The sequence below is a fragment of the Papaver somniferum genome, chromosome 6 (genome assembly GCF_003573695.1).
Source record: "Papaver somniferum cultivar HN1 chromosome 6, ASM357369v1, whole genome shotgun sequence".
NCBI classification, from domain to species: Eukaryota; Viridiplantae; Streptophyta; class Magnoliopsida; order Ranunculales; family Papaveraceae; genus Papaver; species Papaver somniferum.
The window spans coordinates 90384348-90389588 of NC_039363.1; positions in this window are offsets into that span (position 1 = coordinate 90384348).

The following is a 5241-nucleotide window of genomic DNA, read 5'->3' on the forward strand; positions in this document are numbered from 1 at the left end:
TTCGATTTATACACATTTGATATTTCGAGCTGAGTTTAACTCGCTTACACATTTATCGAAATATGTGTTGGTAAGCTTTCGCTTGAACCAAGTTCATCTTATATTCTTAAGGGAAGTCAAAATATGATCATGTGAAAATCACCTGGTAACATCTTACATGATTTCTGTGATACATTAATTTGATATAGACTCGGAATGTTTCGTATTGATCATTCGATCACTTGAAAATTGCTTTGAAGCTAATAGTTTGTGTGAGACAGTTACTGTCGTCTTCTAAGAATGTTTCAATGATTGAAATGGAGTTTATAACACTTAACCTTAATTGTATTATAGACAAAGTATGCGTACTTGCATATATGTTAATCCAAGACCGGTGTAGTATGCATACCCGTATGCGTACTAGCAAGATCGGGTGAAGTCCGGGAGCTAGAGTATGCGCACCCGTACGCGTACTGGCAAACTCAGTTGAAGTCCTGGAACTTTGGTATGCGTACCCGTACGTGTACTAATTTCAACTGATGTTAGGATGTGTGAAAGTACGTGTTAGAGCACTGCTTGGTCGAACTCGCAAGCGTTTCTATCTCAAGCATGTTTGTCAAGTTTAGTGATCAAACCTATAAGTCTTGATTTCTAGTCTACTTATAGCTATGTCTCGGACTAGGATAGATTGTGTAGTTGAGCTTTAGACTTCACATCGTTCATCAATTAAGACGAAGAACTACTAAGGAGAGCTTGTGGAACTTCATCAACAAAAGGTATGTGGAGACTGAAACTCATCTATCACTCGGAAAGTCTATTTCTACTCTATCCATTATATAGAGACAAAATTCGTATAGCTATATAGTATTCGATTATACACATTTAATATTTCGAGCTGAGTTTAATTCGCTTACATATTTCTCGATATATGTGTTGGTAAGCTTTCGCTTTAACCAAGTCCATCTTATATTCTTGACGAAAGTCAAAAGATGATCATGTGAAAATCGCCTGGTAACATCTTACATGATTTGTGTGGGACAGTCATTTGATGTAGACCTAGAATGTTTCGTATTGATTATTTCAGTAACTTGAAAATTTCCTTGATGCTAATAGTTTATGAAAAACAACTATTGTCATCATATAAGAACGTTTCAATGATTGAAATAGAGTTTAGAACACTTAACCATAATTGGATTGTAGACATAGTATGCGTACTTGCATATATGTTGATCCAAGACCGGTATAGTATGCATACCCGTACGCGTACTGGAGAGGTCAGGTAAAGTCCGGGAGCCTTGGTATGCATAACCGTACACATACTGGTGAACTCAGTCGAAGTCTGGGAACTATTGTATGCGTACACATACGCGTACTAATTCAACTATTGTTTTGTATGTGTGATAGTATGTGTACCCGTTCGTAAGTCCAAGTCCGGCTACTTAAGCAAACTTAGCTTGGCTCTTAGATTAGGTTTCATCTAACAGTGAATATTGATTGCTTTGTTCCAAAGCTATCAAACCCTGATTTGAAGATTATATAAGGGAGAACTCTAGCAACTGGGAAACTCAATCCCCACACCTCATGTGTGATACTAGTTGCGACTAGAGTCGATTCTCCTTTAACCTTAGGTTTATTCCAAAACTCTGTAGGTTAACAACTTGAAGACTTCATTAGGATTGTGAATCCAGATCCAACTATTTTCTTTGTAGTTGTGTGTTCTGATCTTACTTATACTATCGTGACTGAGTACTATCTTTTCTAAGATTTTCTTGAGATTTATCTCTGATAGGAAAGATTAAAATAAGTCACAAACATCTTCGTCTCATCGTTTCTGATTCCACAATATCTTGTTTCTCTTCCATACGATTAAGATTATTGTGAAGTGATTGATAATGCTTGGATGTTCTTCGGGAATATAAGTCTGATTTATCAATTGGTTCTTGTGCACCCTGATTTATTATAAGACGGAACAAAAATCATAGGTATTTATGTGGGAGACGGATTTATCTATCTTAATAGACTTTTCTGTGTGAGTCAGATTTGTTTATCAAGTCTTCGACTTTGGGTCGTAACAACTTTTAGTTGTGGGTGAGATCAGCTAAGGGATTCAAGTGCGTGGAATCCTTTTGGGATTCAGATACGTAAGGAGAGAAACTGTACCTTGATCAGTGTGAGATTGGTTAAGGCTCAACTACATTCCAGTCTGAAGTTCATTGGTAGTAGGCTAGTGTCTATCGCGTCTTAATATAGTATGTTGTTCAAAGATGGACTAGGTCCCGGGGTTTTTCTGCATTTGCGATTTCCTTGTTAACAAAATTTCCGGTGTTTGTATTATTTCTTTTCCGCATTATATTTTTTTATATAATTGAAATGTCACAGGTTGTGCGTTAAGATCAATCAGTTCTTGAATACAGCCTTTGGGTTGTTGATTGAATTGATTGACACTTGGATATTGGTTTGTGATACCATCCAAGTTATTTCTCTTATTCAATCGGGCTCGTAAATTCCTATTTGTTTGATTGAGGATTGAATTAAGAAATTGAGATATAACTCTTTGATATACTTTTCTAAAGATCGAGTCTGACTGTCTAGTTGATTCTCTTGAAAGTATATTGGAGTTAGTCCATTCAGATTGTCGAACGAAATATTGGGTAGGGTTGTTTGACCCGCGCTTTTTCAATTGGTATCCGAGCAGGCAAACACGTTAAAGACCTGATAAGTCTGTGTTTGTAGAAATCTGGTTATTATGGACGAGTCTATTTCTAATAACGTACTAGGTCAGAAATTACCAGATGATTTTGAAAGCTTGAATTCACCTGAGAGAACTGTCATATCTAAGTCAATATCGAAATATTCTCTGAATGTAAAAACTGTTGATTGGGAAACACGCCTAGAAGAACAGTTGGATGAACTTTCTGATGAAGGTGATTCAAATATTGATAGAGATGTTGATGAGGAAGTCTCAGAGTATGTTAAGTTTTTGGATTCGTTGGAAAATAAGAAGATTACAACTTCTCATGCCGCACCTCTTATGACTCCTCTTTGTCGAGAAAACAAGATATTGAAAAAATTTACAGAGGTCTTTATGGTTGGAATCTCTCTTGCAAATTGGTTCTCAAAGATTCCGAGGAAAACCTGACTAGAAAGTCACTTGAATGTGATATTTTTTATCAAAAATACTTCTTGTTGGAAGAGAAACTTGCAGAAACTGAAGCAAGGATTAACTCTCAGCAAGCAAGTTTTGATAACAGAGAAAGCGCTTTTCTTGCTCGAGAAAAACGTCTTGAGGAAGATTTAGCTGTTGCTCTTGATAAAATCAAGATGTTGGAAGATGACTTGAAAATGTAAAATACTAGTTCAAGAAAATTAACCATTATGCTAGGAGAAAGTAAAAATCATCGTGATACACGAGGATTGGGCTATAAGGGAATAGATGCTCCAAGTATTAGCAAAGAGGTAAAATTTGTCAAGGCTAGTGATTCTTCTCAATAAAAGGTTTTCACTGATGGCAAAAGTGAAATACCTTCACCGACATTTAAGGTTCAAACGAGCAAAGTATATCAACATCCAAAGTCAGCACACACGGATCGAAGTAAGAACATTCCTTATGTTTGCCACTATTGCGGAAATAAAGGTCACCTGGAAAGGATATGTCGTTTCCGTATAAGGAATGAGAAACTTCATGATGTTCTTGTTTGGGCATCACAAGAAGTTGTGAAACCAAGATCATATGTTATGATTAATCCCCTTAACGTTACAGGTTGTAACTGTCCAACCTTTAGGCAAAGGAATCAGTATTGTGATAAACTTAGATTTGCCTATAAACGTCATACGAATCCTTTTCACAATCGTAATGGTTATCAAAAGGATAACTTCGTAAAAACGAAGACAAGATTTGATGCTCCCAATTGGAGAAAGACTAACTTGAAGACAAGATCGTAATGGGAAGAAAGTTCCGGTTGTTCCTAAACACACTCAGAAGTGGATACCAAATAAAGTCAATGATGTTTTGAGTGTGAAAAGGAATGATCTTCCAGAAAATTCCATGACTATGGATAAGGCAGTATCCATGATGTTGGAACTTAAAAAGTTCTTTGAAAAGATGGATTTGAATGTGAAAGGTTCTAAAAGCGATCTCTTTCATGATAATCCAAAAGTCACTTGTGGTGAGCAAGACATTGTTCACCTCAACACAAATTGATTGTGTTGTAAGTGCATCCTCACCAAGGAATTCCATGCTATGTATACGGTGAGGGAAGCACGAGGATTGGAACATACATATTATGTTCGGTAAGGCTGTAAAATTTGACTGGATTCTTATAAAAAGGTATGTCTATAAACTTGAGAAAGATTTATGTTCTATTTTCTTAGAGTACTTATAATGATCCATGTACCTTACTTATCGTTCATTTCTACCTAACTTGATATGTGTTTAAGGTTCTTAAATGTTTAGGTTCGAAAATAGTAGTTCGGGATGTTTGGAATTCATGGTGCACATACCAGGTATGAATTCCATCATTTAAAATAAAAATTCAGAGGTTTTAGTACGCAAACCCGTTTGCATACTGCTCCAGGTCACGAAATTTCGTTTGCAAACCGGTATGCATACTGGCCTGCAGATGTGGATTTCCGGTAAACTTGTTTTGCCCGTAACTTCTTCGTCCAAACTCGGAATGACCTCATTATTTTTGCATTCTCTTCCTATTTGAATTTTCTTAAAAATAAAGATGAGAATTCCTGAATTTGGATGACTTAAGATTGGTCCCTTGTCTCTTGTTTTTGAGTGTTTTGCTTTGTTTCGTCGTACATGTTCCATTTCTCTTGGACTTGGATTCTTGGAGTACCTATCTTCTAATCTCATTTGTATCTTTTGCAAGATGATTTTGCAGTAGTAATATTTACTGGTTTTATATATTCTAAAAATTGTAATGGGATATGCGTGTTTGCATCTGTGAACTATGATTGTCCCATATATGTCAAAAGTTAAGCATATTGTGTCATTGTGCAAATATTGATGGAAGATAGGATGAACTTTTGATCGCAAAGATTAAGTCTATTATATGTCTTTATGCAAATATTGATGAAAAATGAAATGAATCTTTGTATATTTCCAAGCATTGATCTTTCCCTGATCCACTTCTATGTGAAAGTACTGTGTGGCTCCGTAAGTTCTCTTATATTGAGAATTTTCGATTATATTAATCATGGTTTCTCTTGTGGTTAATTTAATTGAGATTTTTGGATACAAATTCATGTTTCATA